The 19,746-nt window shown below is 44.0% G+C and overlaps 1 protein-coding gene across 1 annotated transcript in view; it reads left to right on the top strand.

The window, feature by feature from the left end:
- Window positions 1-19,746, top strand: part of LOC122895648 — a 407,274-nt gene that overhangs the window by 29,570 nt on the left and 357,958 nt on the right. Inside the window, exon 2 of the mRNA XM_044233189.1 lies at window positions 4,676-4,759. The gene's annotated coding sequence lies outside the window, so the exon portion shown is untranslated. The remainder of the gene's footprint in view (window positions 1-4,675; window positions 4,760-19,746) is intronic.

Here is a 19,746-nt window from a genome sequence, read left to right as displayed (position 1 = left end):
TTTATTTCCTGGTCAGAAAATTAAAGAATATGGACAAGCAAAAATGAAATATAATTTATGACTGGTGGCAGCTGACAGTAGGACTTTGAAGACAAGGGGCGCCTGGGTGACTCAGTGGGTTAAAGCCTCTGCCTTCGGCTCAGGTCATGATCTCAGGGTCCTGGGATCGAGCCCCGCATCGGACTCTGTGCACAGCGGGGAGCCGGCTTCCTCCTCTCTCTCTGCCTGCCTCTCTGACCACTCGTGATCTCTTTCTCTATCAAATAAATAAATAAAATCTTAAAAAAAAAAGAAAGAAAGCAAGTTACAGACAAGTTTGAAATACAGGAACTCATTATGTCTCCTCTCAGGACAGCCTATAGTCCTTCTTTGTGGTGCTTTCCACATTTATAATTATTCATTAAGGACTTACAGTGGCTTATGTAAAATTATTTCACTAGGAAATATTTCAGGTACACACAGAGAAACCATAGACTGAAACAGCGAGCAACCACTTACACGTCATTCCGTTTGAGAATCATAACAACAGGGGGGCCTGAGTGGCTCAGTGGGTTAAGCATCGACTCTTGACTTTGGCTCAGGTCATGCTCTCAGGGCAGTAAGATCAAGCCCCATATGGGGCTCTGCACTGGACATGGAGCTTGCTTGGGGTTCTCTCTCTTCCCCTCTCTCTGCCCCACTAACCTCACAAGCGTGCTCTCTCTCCAAAAAACAGTAAGAAATGTAACATAACAAATGCAATCCCAGCCCGCTGGACCCATCTCACTTTTGTGCCCCTTCCTTTCCAGCGATGACCTCTATCCTACAGTTGTGTTTTTTATTCCATACACATTTAAAGAGATTTTTTTAAAGTTTATATTATTTTTAGTAACCTCTGCACTCAGTCAAGGTGGGGCTCAAATTCATGACCTGTGATCAAGAATCACATGTTCCACTGACCAAGCCAACCAGGCACCCCACCATGCAGATTTCTGTACTTTGTGTGTGTGTGTGTGTGTGCGCGTGTGTGTATGTATATACATATTCTGTTACCAACATACCATGTTGTGTTGCTTATTTTAAAACTTCTGTAGAGGGGCACCTGGGTGGCTCAGTGGGTTAAAGTCTCTGCCTTCGGCTCGGGTCATGATCCCAGGGTCCTGGGATCGAGCCCCGCATCGGGCTATCTGCTTGGCGGGGAGCCTGCTTCTCCTTCTCTCTCTGCCTGCCTCTCTGCCTACTTGGGAGCTGTGTCTGTCATATAAATAAATAAAATCTTTAAAAAAAAAAATTGGCGCCTGGGTGGCTCAGTGGGTTAAGCCGCTGCCTTCGGCTCAGGTCATGATCTCAGGGTCCTGGGATCGAGTCCCGCATTGGGCTCTCCGATCGGCGGGAAGCCTGCTTCCTCCTCTCTCTCTCTGCCTGCCTCTCTGCCTACTTGTGATCTCTCTCTGTCAAATAAATAAATAAAATCTTAAAAAAAAATAAAAAATAAAACTTCTGTAGAGCCCTGCTGTACGTATCATTTCATGATTTAGCCTTTTTTCACTATTACAGTTTTTTCAATTTATCAAAATTGTGTTTTGCTTATTATTTCCCTGCTACTATTTGTGTTAATTTGTTATGATCGCATTCTACTGTATAACCATATCCTGATTTATTTATCCGTTCTCCTGTAAGTGGGCATTCAGGTTGTTTCTGTTTTTCTTCTTCTTCTAAAATTTTAAGTAGGCTCCACATCCAATGGGGGCTTGAACTCATGACCCTGAGATCAAGAGTCACTTGCTCTACTGCCTGAACCAGCCAGGCGCCCCTCTGTCCTGAGCATTTCTCCCTGTGATAACTGGCGGAGCTTCTCCAGGCCCACAGTATACACTCAGGAATGGAACTGCTGGGCTATAGAATGTGCATGTCTTCAACTTGACCAGATTTCACCAAACTGCTCTGCAGAACAGTTGAACAGTCTGCATTCTTACCAGCCTTCTATGAGACTTTCTGTTTCTCCAGCACTTGCTTCTGTTAGATTTTCCATCTTTGCCAGTATGATGTGTGCAGACTGTAGGTCCTCTGTCCCCATTGTTCAGTCCTGGAGAGCTGGGATCATGTCTCATTCACCATGGTTTTCCTGGTACTCGGCATGGCTCAAGATGCTCAGTATTTGGGGTAGCCTGTGCGATTGAGTTTTTTTGGTTTCTCCCATTTGCTGGAGAGGACCCCCATTCTCCAGGGAGCCTGCTTCCTTCTACCCCTCTCACTTGAAGATCGGAGACCTCTCGTGCACGAAACAGAGAGGACAGTCTGGCTACCCTGCTTGCCTTTCATTTGAGCGTGGGTTCTCAAAACCCTATGCATGTGCGTCAGAATCACCCAGAGGGCTTGTGGGAACACAGATGGTGCCCAGCTTTCTGTGCTGGAGGTACAGAGTGCCCCAAGAATTCACATTTCTGGTGAGTTCCTAGGTGGCATTGATGCTGCTGGTTTGGGATGCACTCTTTGAGAACCAGTATATTGGAGAAACATCCAATCCAGGTGTTCTGGGTATGTTCTATGTGGAATGTCCTTAAAGAGACCAAACGCAAAGCCTCAAACGTCATTCTCCAAGTGGATCGCAGAAAGAATAAAAGTCCCATTCAGCTCCACTCGGTAGGAATAGGGAAAGGAGAAGCCTGAATTCTGGGTCCGTAGAATGTTCAAGACAGGTGGCAGCCCTTACAGAGACTGATGTAATTTAGTAAGAATGTATAGGGCAACTCCTGGTGTGTTTTCCCATCTTCCATAAGATTTCAAGCCAGGATCTTTTTTTCTACCAGTACTCTGGAGACCATCCTGATCTTCTCTTCTTTTCCTCCTCCTCCCCTTCTTTCTTCTTCAGGTTCATCACACATTCATTTGATTCAAGTGTAGACTTGATTGTCACAAGACCACAGTAAGGATAGCTGCCCTTTACAAAGGGCGTGGGTATAAGTGCTTTATAATCTCACCTAATCAGCATCATCGTATCTAATCCTCTCTTAGGTTTCTCCAACACCAATGTCGTGTTCTTTATTACTTCTGTACATTGTATTTCTGGGAGTGCTGGTTCATTCATTCATTCCTTCATTCATACCTTCACCAAAGATTTACTGAGCACCTGCTATGCGCAAGGCATTCTGCTGCCAAGGTGGGCAAACCAGACAGACGAAATCTTTATTATAGTGCTTACAATCTCTTATTATTCCCGTCTCTGAAAAGAGGTGATACTATTTCTCACTCAGGGTTGCTGTAGGGATTAGGGAAATGTGTGCCTGGCACGTAGGAAGTGATCAGTAAACGTGGGCTCCTGACCTTCTTTACCCCCAAGAACTGGTAGCTTTCTGTTCATGTCTGTGGGGCAGAACTGTTGGAACCAATTCTGAGAGATTGACTGTGTTTTTCTAGAAGGGCACATTGTACTGTTTTTTTTTGTTTGTTTGTTTGTTTGTTTTTAAAGATTTTATTTATTTATTTATTTGACAGAGAGAAATCACAAGCAGACGGAGTGGCAGGCAGAGAGAGAGAGAGAGGGAAGCAGGCTCCCTGCCGAGCAGAGAGCCCGATGCGGGACTCGATCCCAGGACCCTGAGATCATGACCTGAGCCGAAGGCAGCGGCTTAACTGAGCCACCCAGGCGCCCCTGTACTGTTTTTTAAAGATTTTATTTACTTATTTAGAGAGAGAGGAAGTGGGGGGGAGGGGCAGAGGGAGCAGGAGAGAGAGAATCTCAAGCAGACTCTGCTGAGCCAGGAACCCTATCCCCCTGAGGTCATGACCTGAGCTGAAACCAACAGTCAGACAACCGACTGAGCCACCTGCACTGTTTTATTTTATTTTATTTAAAAAAAAAATTTTATTTATTTATTTGACAGACCGAGATCACAAGTAGGCAGAGAGGCAGGCAGAGAGAGAGAGGAAGGGAAGCAGATGTGGAGCAGAGAGCCCGACGTGGGGCTTGATCCCAGGACCCTGGGATCATGACCTGAACCAAAGGCAGAGGCTTTAACCCACTGAGCCACCCAGGCACCCCAACCTGCACTGTTTTAAAAATTCATGCAGCCTACACCCTATTAACTCCCCAGAGAAAATGCTTGTTTTCTTGGTCTCTGTGGGCAAGACTCAGGCTCTAGCTCCCCTCTGCCTCCTGTCCCTCTCATCTTCCTCCCATTTCAGCCAGGATCTCAGACTACACGTGAGTTTTGACAGACCAATGTTTGGGGGAGCTTTGTGCAATTTTGAGAGATGAAAAATGGAGGAATGTGGGCTCTCAGGCAACCGGTGTGATGGAGAATAGAGGAAAAAGATAAGAGAAATGTGCAGCTTAGAAGGATGTTTGCACAGGCAACGAGAGAAAAATAAGTAACAAATGTCTACTTAGAGGTATTTTCCTTCAAGCATCTGGAGCTTTTGAAGAACTAGGATAGGAGAAATCTACATTTTAGGAAGCCAGGCTGCTGTTTATGTAATTTCCACCTTCAGGGACTTCAGCTGTCTCTGCTGACTGTTAGTCATTTCTTTGTCAGGCTGAGTTTTAGTGATTTTCGTTCCCTCCCCTACCCAGGAAGAGGGGTTAAGGGTACAACATAAGTGATGCACCGAAGCCTGATTTGGAGGTCTCTCTCACTATGGACGAGAGAGTTCAGAAGGGAAATAGCACATGAACATTGTACATTTCTTTCCGCAGGCCTGGCAGAAGCTACACCTGGATTCCCACTGCTGAACCCATGTAACTGGCATTTGGACTTTTCTACCCAGTTACCCCCTTACGGTGAGTGAAGCACTTGGGGGTCATTCCTCCTCAACCTTGCGAACTTGGCAACGTCCCGATCTAGCACACCTTCTATTTTTTTTTGATCCGTGGAAAGATAACCATGACAAAATACATACCCTGAGATGGTTTCAGTGGGGAGGGTTAAATGAGATACAATTTAGAAACTCATTGTAGTGTCTGGAACATGTTCACAGTCTATGGATAAGAGCCAAAATTTCTTACTGTCCTAACTTTTCTCATGGGAAGGTCTGAAGCTTACCCTGCAGTATAGGGAAAGTGGAATTCTATGGACCTGGCTCCAGCCTTTGTCCTGCCACCTCTGACACATTGGGAAAATCATTTCCCTTTCTGAGACTGTTTTGTTCCTGTTTGGCTGGTTGGAGAAACGAGGGGGAAGGTTGGGGGCTTTTAGGCCCAAGGAAACAATAAAGAATAACCTATATATAATGTACTATTGTGTATAATATACTATGTAATATATACTATTTTATATATTTTATGTGTGCTAATACATAAATATATAAGAAACTCTCAACTACACTGTATTGTATGTAGCACATTATATAGAATATATACACTGCTTAGTAGATATAATATATACTACATGGTATATAGTATGTCACAAATTACATATATAAAATAGAAAATGTATATAGAATGTATATAAATATATCAAATGTATATAAAATATACTGTAGCATGTTACATATTATACATTATATATTATATATAATATACACTATAGATATAAGCACTAGTACATATGATACACACTCTGTCATGTATACCATGTAACAGGAACAGCACACACATATATACTATATATTGTTTATATTCTATAATATATACTACATGTAATGTAAGTCTATATTATAATTCTATAATACATACTACATTATAATTCTATTATATATTATAATTATAATTCTATATACTATATTACATGTAGTACATATTATATGATATATATACACCATATAATGCTATAATAAGGTACTATATGCTATATTCAACATAATGTCTTGTTAGTATAATATGTCATATACTATATATTATATAGATCTATATAATATAGATGCCACACTATTGTATTATATACTATATAATATATGTACTTTATATCATATGGTAGACTATACTGTAGTTAAGTGATGTTTATATAGTACACCATATTCACAATATATGCTTTTTACTCTGTAATACACCATGTGTAATCTGATGAAAATGAAAGTTTCTTGTGAACGGAAAAGCCATAATTAATAGGAGATGCTATTAGTCACACAAAGATGTAAATGAGTGCTATGGTTTATTTTATTTTTATTTTTTATTATTTTTAAAAGATTTTATTTATTTACTAGAGAGAGAGAGATCACAAGTAGGCAGAGAGGCAGGCAGAGAGAGAGGGGGAGGCGGGCTCCCTGCTGAGCAGAGAGCACAATGCAGGGCTCGATCCCAGGACCCTTAGATCATGACCTGAGCAGAAGGCAGCCACTTAACCAACTGAGCCACCCAGGCGCCCCTATCTTATTTTTATTTACTTAAATTTTTTCAATGATCGGCATGGTTTGAAGCATGACCTAGACTCATAATACTTTAAATTTCACCCCTCGCCCCCAACTCCCTCCACCCCAGACGTTTCTCTTGTGTCTTCTCTTGAGGCCCCATCCCTTCCCAGGGTACTCGCCAAAGAGCCGCGGGTCGCATTGCTCCTCTTCCCCTTCCTCCCACTCCTGCACTCTGCCATCCAGTCCCCCGGTAGCCCCGTTGGTTCTGTCTGTTCTACCGCTAAGGTGGGACCCACATCCGCCCCACTGTTGCCCAGGTCCAGCCCCGTCATCATCTGCGGAGACAGCCCTAGGAGCCCCTTCGCTGTTCTCCCGGCTCCCTGCCTTGCCTCTTCATAAGCCGCCCTTCCCGCAGTAGCCTCCGTGGTCTTCTAAGGGAGTAAATCTGATCATGTCACTTTTTTTTTTTTAAAAGATTTTATTTGTTTATTTGACAGACAGAGATCACAAGTAGACAGAGAGGCAGGCAGAGAGAGAGAGAGGGAAGGGCTCCCTGCTGAGCAGAGAGCCCGATGCGGGACTCAATCCCAGAACCCTGAGATCATGACCTGAGCCGAAGGCAGCAGCTTAACCCACTGAGCCACCCAGGCGCCCCTCATGTCACTTTTTTATTTTTATTTTTTATTTTTGTTAAAGATTTTATTTATTTATTTGACAGAGAGAGATCACAAGCAGGCAGAGAGAGAGGAGGAAGCAGGCTCCCTGCTGAGCAGAGAGCCCGATGCGGGCCTCGATCCCAGGACCCTGAGATCATGACCTGAGCCAAAGGCAGTGGCTTAACCCACTGAGCCACCCAGGCGCCCCGATCATGTCACTTCTTAGCTGAAAAATCTGGATGGGCTTTCCCGTCATATTTAGGATAAAACCCAAACTCTTTGCCTTGGCCTGGGGGGCCCTGTTGGCACTGGCTTCTGACATCTGACTTTGTCTGAGATTACTCCCCTACCCACTTGACTTGCTCCACTCCCACATGTTGGTGACTGTTCCGCTCTAAGGATGTCATACTCGATGCGCCTCAGGGCTTTTGCACCTGCTGTTCTCATGACCTGGAATGCCCTTTCCCCAGATATCCACATGGCCCCCTCCTTCACTTCGCTCAGGACTTTACTCAGATGTCACTTTATCAGGGAGGACTTTCCTGACCACCTTGCAGCGTATTGTGTCTGTCCCCTCACTGTGTACTGTCTGTCTCTCTCTCATTGAAATCTATAGAGCAGCTACACCTTCATAGCAGATACACATCTGTATAGGAAACTCTCAACTGTTCTGCATTTTATGTAGCGCATTATGTAGACTATGAACTCTGTTTAGTATATGTGATATATACTACATAATATATGGCATCTGGATATATTATATGTATACTTTCTAGTGTGTATGTGTGTTATCTAGTGTAGATATCTAGTATATCCTACATCCTCCCCAGGAGAGAAGGGCTCTATAACACCACTGTGTGAGTCTCAGTCTTTTCATAATAAAGGGTTTAAGTGGTGAGAAGTCCCATAGATGTAGTTTATGGAGAATTACCATGTGCCAGGCATGTGCCAAGCTTGCTTGCTTCCTTGCTTGCTTGCTTCCTTTTTAATGCTATCTTATGTAACCCTCACCATCATAGCAATGACTTGAAGCGGGTATTACTTCTGGAGGGGAAGTCAGCTCAGAATCCGTGTTATCGCTGTCGGCAATAATACGAGTAAGGGTCCTTAATTGAGTGACTTCAAGTACAACAGGTGGCCTGTTCTGAAGCTCTTTCATATTGTGTGTGAACACAAGGCACTTGGTTCCAAGACTGAATTGAACGGTGGGCAGTTGGACAGTCTGGAAGGGGAGACGCCCCGTTGCTCATTACCAGAAGAGTCCTTATCCCGGGTCAACATGGCAGCCCCGGGATTTATTAGGGAAGGCAGCCTCTCCTCACCTCCACTGCCCACAGATCCGTGGCCTGAGGAATCTGAGAAATGGCCCTGCTAGTCCTCAGGCACAATCTGTTTCCATTGGGCGACAAGTATCCCGGGCATCGGGGGGCTGTATCTTTCACTGCGTCTGTGATAAACTTTGAGCCGTATCAGAGTTACTGGCCTTGTGTTCTGTTGTCTGGGACCTCCTGACTTCATGTGGTACACTCAGAGCCACATGCCCTTTTATTTATAACTTCTATGGAGTCTTTTGTGCAGTCATAAATTGACTAACCCTCCAGCCGGTTCGAGCCCTCATCAGGAAGCTGTCATCAAAGTGAATCACATTCTCAGTGGCTGTTCCTTCCCCAAAGGTTCATTGCAGAGGCTGGGCTGTTTCCTGTAAGTTGCTTAGAGTATCTGTCAGCTCCTGACAGCCCAGACCCTCTAAGCCCAGATGCTTTCTTTTTTCCATTAAAAAAAAAAAAAAAAGTTGCCCAGGAGTTGTCCTCTAAAAAGAGAGGAGGAAATGCCTGTATTTGGTCAGGCGTTCTTTGATGTCAGTATAACATTCTGGAACAGGTTCAGTTTCTGGAACTGTGAAGTGGTGAAGTCGACATGCTTTTATTTCTGGCCCAGGAATATTCTGAATAATTCTTGTACCAGGGATTTGGGACAAGGCAGAGATCGATCTTTTCCCCGGGGTATCTGAGAACCAGCAACTTAAGTAGAAACAGAGATTGGACCTTGAACTTGGGATGGACTCAAGGGGAAGTGAGTTCCTTAAAAGCAAAAGGTGCTAGAGAATTAAGTTTCCTCCTCATCTCTCAACACTCCTGAGTCCCCATTTTACAGAAAGTGAGGCTCCCAGAGCTGTTATGACTATACAGCTTCCTCTAGGTCACATGGACACTAAGTGGTAGGGCCAGCATTTGAACCCAGATCATACTGTGGTCTTATCAAAATGCATCCATTTTAATGTACCGTCCACTCATTATTTAGTAAACCTTAAAATGTGTGCAACTGTCGCTTTGATCCAATTTTAGAAATTTCCATTTTCCCTCCAAAAGATCCCTTATGTTCATTTGAATTCAATCTGCCTTCCCATCTATAGCTCTGGGCAACCCACTAATCTTCTGTATGTCTCTGTGAGTTTGCTTTTCTCTGGACATTTTATATAAATGGAATCTGATAATATGTGGTCTTTGCATTGGCTCCTTTTATGTATCCAGAGTTCATCTGTGTTGTTGCAAGTAACAGTCGTTCATTCATTTTCATATTGAATAGTATTCTACTGAAGGATGTGCTGTATTTCGTGTATCCATTGACCAAGTGATAGACACTTGGGTTATTCCCATTTCCTAGCTGTTATGAATAATTCCGCTGTAACCATTCACGTGCATGGCTTTGTATGGATGTACGCATTCAACTTTCAGGTGGCTTCCTAGGAGTAGCATTGCTGGGTTTAATGGCAAGTTTGTGTTTAACTTTACAAAAAAAACTACCAAACTGGTTTTTTAAAAAGATTTTATTTATTTATTTGACAGAGATCACAAGTAGGCAGAGAGGTAGGCAGAGAGAGAGGAAGGGAAGCAGGCTCCCTGCCGAGCAGAGAGCCCAATGCAGGGCTCGGTCCCAGGACCCCGGGATCATGACCTGAGCTGAAAGCAGAGGCTTTAACCCACTGAGCCACCCAGGTTCCCCTACCAAACTGTTTTTAAAGTCGCTGTTGCATTTTACGTCAAACTCAGGTCCTGTGACCCTAACATTCATATTCTTGGTCGCTATGTTATAGAAATGTCTCACATTACTCAGTGCCATTAATAATTTATTAATGTTGACAATTCTTGCATGATGTCTGCTCTGTCCTGGTCCTGGTCCTACAAGGCAGGAATAGAGAGGTCAAAGATAAGATTTTTTTCTGCCTTCTGGGATAGATTGGATTATTAATCACAGTTCTTCTGCCATATGACCTCAGATTGCACTAGATGAGTGAGTGGATTTCCCTGTCCAACAACTTGGGCCGTTGGGAAAGGCAGTCTCCCACGTGTAGTCATTTGACCCCATCTTGGCCTTAGAAGAATGGGTTTGAGCTTGGAATATTTCCTTACTGGGAGATTCAGTGCTCTCATTATCTGTACTGGGCTTATGGCCTTCCGAGGGGATATCTTTCTCTGTTCCCAGCTTGACACATACTGCTTTGTCCTCCTTAAGCACACGAACCAATGGCTGTCATGCACACCCCCAGCTTTCTGCATTTCATCCCCCAGTGGGAAGGGTTGGGTCCCTTCGGCAGCATGAAAGGGGTAAGTTCTGTGTTGGCTGTTGGGGTAAGTTCTGTGTTGGATGGATCGGCTGGCCGTGGGGGACTGACACATTGCACGGGACTGGCTCTTGGGTACTCTGTCTCTTTTCTTGCTGCAAGTAAATGCTGGACCACAGCCTTCTGTGCATGTGGTCTGTTTCATGCAAATCATGAAACCAAGGGTCTCTCCCTTGGGTGCACTTATCTGCCTTTGAACTCTGGCTGCACTCATGTTATCTTCCTCCTATAGCACCGTCTGACTACCCAGTGAGATGGTGGAATGTGTCTTGCTGGTGGTCAAGGGAGCAGTAGCAGGGAGGATGCAACCAGTTGGCTCGAATGGACTTGTGTGTTTTTGCTTACCTTCTTGCACTCTTAAGACCCACCACAGAAAAGCTTACCCTCCTTAGCAGGTATACCCTGCTGCTCCTTGAGCCGGCAGCTGGGAACAAATATATGTGGAGCAGCTCTGATCTAACTCACACTTTAAACCTAAGTGCAGATCCCCAGTCTCTCCTTTTACTTAAGAAAACAAGCGAGTCGGTCATGTTGATATCAGTGTTGGCCATTGGGTGGCGCTGTCAACTCTGGACAGCTTGGTTGCTGTGCTGGTTGTAAATACTTACCCTTCCATAATCTGTACATAATCTGTACTTCTGGAATTTGCACACTGTATTTCCATGTTCCTCCCGTGCTGGCTTCCTGTTGCAGGGTACTTCCTGGAAATTAGAAGGTAAGGAAGGAGGGGAATTTCTGTAGTTGAGACAGCAGAGGCTGGGTGATTCCAGACTCCACCATCCAAGGCTCAGGCAGCACCTTTTGAGCAATACTAGCCCCAGAGGAGGTGGCCCCACTTTGAAACCTCAGAAGACTGTAGCAGTATCTCCAATAGTACACTGGGTACAGGCTCATGGATCCAACCTAGAAGCGTTAACATCTTCTGATCTCTGGTTATCACCCTTCTGCTTTCTGATTTTCAGACCCCCCTTTTATTATATTATATTATATTATATTATATTATGTTATGTTATATTTTTAGGTAGTTAACATACAGTGCAATATTGGTTTCTAGAGTAGAATTCAGTGATTCATCACTTACATACAACACCCAGTGCTCATCACAACAAGTGCCCTCCTTTTTTTAAAAAAAATTTATTTATTTATTTGTCACAGAGAGAGAGAGAGAGAGCACAGGCAGACAGAGTGGCAGGCAGAGACAGAAGCAGGCTCCCCACCAAGCAAGGAGCCCAATGTGGGACTCGATCCCAGGACGCTGGGATCATGACCTGAGTTGAAGGCAGCTGCTTAACCAACTGAGCCACTTGCATCCCAACAAGTGCCCTCCTTAATCCCCACCAGTATCTAGCCCATCCCCCATGCACCTCCCTCCACCAACCTTCAGTTTGTTCTCTATCATTAATAGACTCTTACGGCTTGTTTCCCTCTCTCCTTTTTTTCTTTATCCCCTTCCCATATGTTCTTCTGTTTTCTTTCTTAAATTTCACTTATTTTACTTATCAGAATACACTCTAGCTCCATGCATGTTGTTGCAAATGGCAAGATTTCATTTTTTTTGGTGGCTGGTTAATATTCCTTGTACGTATATATACCACATCTTCTTTATCCAAATGTTGATGGACATTTGGGCTCTCTCTGTAGTTTGGCTATTGTTGATGATGCTGCTATAAACATCAGAGTACAGGTACTCCCTTTGAATCTGTATTTTTGTACTCTTTGGGTACCTAGTAGCACAATTGCTGAATTGTAGCATAGTTCTTTTTTTTTTTTTTTTTTAACTTTTTGAGAAAACTCCACACTTTTTTCCAGAGTGGCTGCACCAGTTTGCATTCCCACCAACAGTGCAAGAGGGCTCCCCTTTCTCCACATCCTCGTCAGCATCTGTTGTTTCTTTTGTTGTTAGCTTTAACCGTTCTGACTGGTGTGAGGTGTTATCTTGTCATGGTTTTGGTTGGTATTTCCTTGATGATGAGTGACATTGAGCATCTTTTCATGTGTCTATTAGCCATCTGGGTCAGAGCCCCCTCCTTGAAGATTTTATTTATTTATTTGAGAGAGAGAGAGAACATGAGAGGGGAGAAGGTCAGAGGGAGAAGCAGACTCCCCATGTGAGCTGGGAGCTGGGATCTGGGAGCTGGATGCAGGACTGGCTCCCAGGACTCCAGGATCATGACCTGAGCCGAAGGCAGTATCTTAATCAACTGGACCACCCAGGCACCCTGGATCAGAGCCCCCTAATTGTTCTTCCGTCTACTCTCAAACCTTTTTAATTGATTCCTTTGTTTGGAACACCTTGAGTGTTTTCTGCTTTGCTGATACTACTGCTTTCTGAAGCACGAGCATAAGAAACCACTGATCTCGGGGTGGATGGGAAGAGGGGAAGGATGAGAAATCGTCCACTTCTGTGTATGAGAAAAACATCGGCCAACCTTAATTCTAGAGGTTCAGGAGGGCTTCCAGATTATATGTATCTATATCTGTATCATCTCTATCTCTATCTATATAATTATCTATCTAACTATCTATCGATAATTTTTTTGTAAGTAGGCTTCATGCCCAGCCTGGTACCCAATGTGGGGCTTGAACTCACAGCCCTGAGATCAAGGCCTGAGCTGAGAGCAAGAGCCACCCAGGCTCACCTTCCAAATTATATTTGTGAATTCTTTTTCTCCTTATTTTTTTGTATCATGATGCATTAAACATAGAGAATCAGTGATTGAATGCGAACTAATTGATGATATGACTTCTCTTGGGACTTTTGATTTCTTGTTTGTCCTGAAGATTGGCTGAACTGAGCCAGTGGTACACTGAGTTAGGTTAATTGGACACCATTCCTGGAACTCTGATTCTTTCTCTCCTACCTTGGCCCCCCATACAAAGTTAGTGACCCCAGGAGGTAGGCCAGCTAAGAGCTAAGTGACACGGCTCCCAAAATGGTGATCTTCCTACACTTAGCTACCTGGCCTGCCTCAGTTTACCTCTTTCTCAGAATCCACGTGGTCCCTTTTACCAAAGCCTGTCAAAAATCCAGTTTTATAGACGACATCAGGGGGAGTGATTAGGACTGGAGAAACAGTCCCCAGGCATCATTGCTAAAATGTCTCCTGGGATCTGCGACAGACCCCAAGGTCTCTGTTGATGACTTTAAGCAAAGCCCTTCAGTTTCTCTGCAGGGAACTTCTCTCTAAGTGACTACAATCAGGTGAGGCAGGTGGCTGAAGAAACAATGCTGAACAATGGGCTTTCTGTTCAAGTTAGTTCATACCAGCAAGAAGCCCTACATCTGGGGTTTTTTTTTTTTTCAGCCTCACTTGGAGATGAAGGAAAGAGTTTGGTCACCCTGCTGTGGGGAAAATGGGCCATTATTGTCAAAAGAAGGCACCTGTCCTAGATTTGAGGGATGCATGGTGTCCTGGATGGTTTCTAGGTCTCAGTGGGCTGGACTGTTGACCTCCGCTCATCCTTGTGTCCCTAAGAAGGATATGAACGTGAACGCAAATTCTTCGTGGAGCCAGACACCTGGGATCTGGTATCTGAAGCTGCCAGCATTGTGTAGCTCATCTCATTTTCCCAACTCTCCGCTGGATAAATTCGGTTTCCTTTCAAGCATATATCACACTGATTTCATTTTAGCCACACAACCAGCCCAGTCCTTATCACATGGGCTCAGAAGCAGCTGGAAGGAAGGGCTTCTTCCTGGAGCCAGGTGCTCTGCCTTCAAGTACCAGCTGGCCTCACCAGAGTCACGTGCCCTAGGGAAAATCGCCCTACTTCTGAGAACCTCAGTTTCTCCACCTGTAAAATGAGGGTGTTGCTCGAACCTGTACTGCTTACCTCACAGGGTTGTGGTGACCATCTGAATGGATGATGTCATGTAAGTGTGGGGCAAAATGTCGTTCTCACCACCAGAAATTGTGGCAAGCACTCAATTAAATTAAATTAATTAAAACAGGTAACGTTTTCTCTGCCAGTCTTCAATTTTTATCAACGAGGCATCTGGTTGACGCTTGGATGTCAGCTGGCTTGGGAATGCCATGACCGAAGCCTCATACGTTCAGATGAGGAAGGTCTTCCGTGTTCTAAGCTGCTGCTCCTCAAACTTTTTCATGTGTTCAAGTCACCAGGGATATTGTTAAAATGCAGATTCTGATTCGGTAGGCCTGAGATGGGGCTGGAAATTCTGCATTTCTCACAGACTCCCAGGTCACACACCCTTGCTGGTGGCGTGAAGACTGCACTCGGAGTAGCAAGAATCTGAGAAGTATCTTCCTTCGCTTCTCCCTTGATTTTATGCTGCACTTGTATTTGCTTGCTTCAAGCTCAAGTCCACCCTCTACAGCCTTGAAAAACCTAGTCAGCTCAACAGAAATCATATAGAAATGACTGCAAGTACCCTAGCTGTAGGAAGAAAAACAATGATCTTTGCAGAAGGACCAAAACTTGGGAGTCTACTGGGAAGGGTTTGTAGCACACCGTTGGCTGTAAGCTTTGCCCAACACAAAGGGAACTGTCACACTGGTCAGAGCAGAGACGGCCATTTCCCTTCACCCTTTAGCAGCGAAAACTCGAGTGCCTGCTTTTTTTTGCCTTCCCGCATAGTGCGGACCCCCAATAAATGTTCAGTGAGATCGAAGTGGTTTAAGTGAGTAGGACATTGAGTAGTCTCCCCTTCCCCCTGTTAAAAGCCTGTCTGTCGCTTCAAACTTCAGAAAAAGTGGTGATGCCTTCATCAGAACCTCTGCCCGCCCCCCTGCACTGTTTCATTTATTTCCACGTACAGCCGAACTAGCTCCCTGGCAGAGAACCCCCACCCCTCTTGTCCTGTAAGTTCAGATTTAGAAGGGCAAGGCAGGGAGAAAAGTCTCAGGCTCTCCAGTATCACCAGTAGCCCTGAAATAACCACGTTTATTCTCATGTCTCGTATTGAAATCCAAATCTCCCATTACTCATTTAGAGGAGACAAGTGGCACCCATCAGCTTAACACGCTGGCAACCGTGTTTCCCCCTGTTCCCCAGAGCAATGGTCTCGCATGATGGCCAAGTCCTTTGGACGTGAACAAGTCCAGTGTCGAAGCACAGGGTGACTCACAAAACCCAAGCACTGAAAGATAGAAACTATTTTATTGTGTTTTTACATTACAAAGCCCTGGGGTAGTGCAAGGATCTTCCTTCCTTTGATGTTTTCCTCACTTTCCTCTCTTTCCTCCCTCCCCACCCCCCACTTTCTTCTTTTCACCATTTTGTATAACACCTATGTCTTGGAGAATAGAAGAGTAACAAGGCAGAGAGCGGGGAAACAGGATTCAAATAAAGGAAAATGGAAGGTAAATAGACTTCATAATTTTTGAAAGTGTGAGTATCAAGGTTTCAAGCTTTTCTTTTGCTCCCCACCAAACAAGCACGCAGGCAAATAAAGAAACCCTGTGGGGACCGACACAAGATGAACAAAGTTTTAGAAGCTTTTCCTCAGAAAAAAAGCCGTGCTGATTTACAAGCAGGGTGTCTCTTGTGAGGATTTGGAAGGAGATGAAAATGTATCACTAGCCATCGAGACATTTGTCAAAACAACTGAATTCTATGAAGTGGAAAGGATGAACGAAAGAACCAATATGAGGGAAAGAAGTTTGAAATGGGCTTTATTGTGTCAGAATTTGTCTGCAAAGACAGGGAAGCTTTCAGCTGTGTGGGATAAAGGCTCTCACTAAATGAGAAACCAGCCGACCTTGGAGAGGGGCGTTTAATTTCAACTTGAAGGTCTTTTGGCTTTGTCCACTCTGGATGTGTGGTCGAACCCTCTTACACTCATAACTGTGTCGGGATTTTTCTTCAGCATCCTTCCTGGGCCCAGTGGCACCTGTCTGCTTTAGGAATTTTGTACCTATCTCTTGGATATGAGGAGGGGTGCGGGATACCTTGATTTATATATAGTCCCACCATGACTGTTCACAGAGGGGAGAGGTGATTCCCCAAAAGGAAAGAAAGATGCTGTTAACAGATGAATGTGGACTGGATGCTGGTCAGCTGAAAACAACAAATACTTCCTGTACTTAGATGGTGATACTTGGGGGCGCGTGGGTGGCTCAGTGGGTTAAAGCCTCTGCCTTTGGCTCAGGTCATGATCCCAGGGTCCTGGGATTGAGCCCCGCATGGAGCTCTCTGCTCAGCAGGGATCCTGCTCCCCACCCCCCCGCCTGCTTCTCTGCCTACTTGTGATCTCTGTCTGTCAAATAAATAAATAAATAAATCTTAAAAATATATATATATATATATATATATATATATATATACCATAAAACATTGTTAACTGTAGCCATCATGTTGTACGTTACATCCCTAGTTAAAAAAAAAAATTAAAAAAAATAGAAGGTGTTACTTGGCTCCAATTTTGGATTCAGCCTCTGTTGATGTCACAGCTGCCTGGAGGACTCTGGGCATTCCCATGCACTGCATTTGTCCTATGGAAGCATGACATCCCAGTAGCAATGAGCACTCCTTGTGTTCAGATCTTGGTTCCTAAATAGCATTATCCACTAAAAGTTACCAGAGCTCCTTGGAGAAATGGCTGATAGCATGGCTGGGGCAAGAAAGGTACAAGGTATACTTGAAATACATTTTTTTTTCATCAGAAAATACGGAGTGCTAAAAAAAAAATGGCAGCATGGCAAAAAGGTGCAGAAGCCAACCCAAAACTGGTTCCTACTGGCCAAATCTGGGATAATCTGAGCATCAAAACCAATAATGGTACTTATGGGGTGTAGTCATGAGATTAAAGAAGAATCCATGTGTCTGTGTTGATATTAAGAAAGAAAAAGGCAAGAGAGAAGGGCCAGTGCTAGAGAATATCAACTAATAAATGTAGAACTCACATTTAGCAACCACCATGGAAATACCCAATTCCTGCAGGAATCAGCCATGTAGGCTGAGACCATTAGGTGAACTATTCTGGGCAAGAGTGTGGTACCAACTGAAGGTATCTCGACCCAGAATCCTTGATCCATTCACAGTAAAGGCATCTTGGGAATGCAACAATGTGAAGGCATCACCTTAGCTGAGTAATCAGACTTATCATCACATGGTTCCTGCTTTGAGTGCTGAGCATGTCACAGAAACACTTATGCAGCATTCTTGCCAAAAACATAACCATGAGGATCAAGTTGATATATCCAAGTTGAGGGGCATTACGCAAAACAGCTGGCCTGGGCTTTTCTGAAAGCATCGATGTCCTAAAAACAAGCAAGCAAACATTTAAAAAATTTATTTACTTATTTATTTGTTAGAAAGAGAGGGGGGAGAAAGAGAGAGAGAACATAAGCAGAGGGAGAAGCGGGCTCCCTACTGGGCAAAGAGCCTGATGTGGGACTCGATCCCAGGACCCTGGAATCATGACCTGAGCTGAGGGGCAGATGCTTAACCGACTGAGCCACCCAGGTGCTCCAAGCAAACATATTTGAGAGCTGTTCACAATTACCTGCAATATGTGAATTGTGACTGGGTCCTGGACTCTCACCCCCCTCCCCAAAATCCATCTCTAAAGGACATTATAGGGACAACTGGGAAAATTTGAATATGGGCTAATTATTAGATGATAGTATTAGATTGATTGTAAATCTCCAGAATGTGGTAAACTATAATTTTATCACTCAACGTCCTTGTTCTTAAGGAATACATGACAAGCTCTATAGGATTGAAGTATCTGCAATTTACGCTCAGATGGCTCAGCCCTATATGGCAAAATGTTAACAACTTGTCACATCTAAATGTAGGATGTTTGTTTTTTTGTTGCACCGTTCTTACAACTTCTCCACAAATGTGAAGTCTTCCAAAATGAAAAATTGGGTAACAGTACGTCTGTAGGGCTCCCAGTCTGGGCAAGGGAGTTGGGTTCACTCTCAGCCTTTCTGGGTTTTCCTCTTCCTTGACAAACCGCAGCACTGGTGACAGTCACTTTTTCAGATTTTCATGGTAAAAGGTGTTGATGTCCCCAGCCATTGACCAAAACTGTGCTCAAAGGATGTGTCTCCAAGTCCGACTTGGAGAGAGAAGTGGACTTCTTGGGAAGGTGGGTCCTGAAGCAGCTGGCAGTGAATGTAGGAGCTCGCGTCCTAAGGGTATGGTCTTTGGGACTTGCCAAGTGAGCTCCTGAGTCGTGAAGATTAGTCCAGAATCGCAAGTCAGCTTATGTCAGTTAGATGGGGACCCCGAAACCTCAAAAGAAAAAACTCACAGATTTGACCATATGTCAATTAAAATTGCCGAGGTGTAAGGTGGGTTGAGCTCTAAATAATGAGAACTCATGGCAGACTTACTGTCCCCAATACTCACTACACATTGATTTATTCTTATTTTTTTCCCAAAGGATTGATCGATTGATTGATTGATTTGCTAGAGAGTGAGAGTGTGCCCGTAGGGGTAGTGGTAGGGGGTAGAGCAGAGGGAGGGGCAAACAGACTCTATGCTGAACCCAGAGCCCTCCAGGGGCTTCATCTCACAACCCCAAGATCATGACCTGAGCAGAAATCAGGAGTTGTCGCTTACCGACAGAGCCACCCAGGGCCCCTACAAGTTGATTTAAAACAAAAACAACCCAGTAGGAAATAGGAGATCATTAGGCGATTTACAATGCAGGACATGCAAATGACCAGCAGAAATCTGAAACTGTGCAACTTCCCTAGTGTTTGAAGATTTTAAATTTGAATTTGAAATGAAATATAATCATATATTCCTCAGATTGGAAAAAAAATATTGAAACAGTTGATGTTATCTAGAGTAGGAAAGGAAATAACGTTGTATACACTGCTGGTATGACAGTAAATCATTACAACATTCTTAGGAAAGACATTTTCTGTTGGAATTTTAAAAAGGGCACATGCTTTGATATAGAAGTTACACTTGAGGAATCCATACTAGAGGAGGAAGGCATCAGTAGTTAAGGATATGTGTTAGTAGCTAAGGATATGTTGTATATAAGAGTGCTTCTGATAGCTCTTGGAGGTAAAAGCAACAGGGCCAACCTGAAATGGAGACCATCTGAATGTCTGTTAACAAGGGAATGGATGATGAATAATGGTTCATTCATTTACTGAATGGATATTTTTTGAGCATCTGCCATATGCCAGTCATGCTTCTAGATAGTGGGGATAGGGCAGTGAATAATGCAGACTTTGTCCGTGTGTGTGTGTGTGTGTGTGTGCATGTAGCAAG

This window comes from Neovison vison, chromosome 14 (genome assembly GCF_020171115.1).
Source record: "Neovison vison isolate M4711 chromosome 14, ASM_NN_V1, whole genome shotgun sequence".
Lineage (NCBI taxonomy): Eukaryota > Metazoa > Chordata > Mammalia > Carnivora > Mustelidae > Neogale > Neogale vison.
This window is presented reverse-complemented; position numbering and strand designations above follow the sequence as displayed.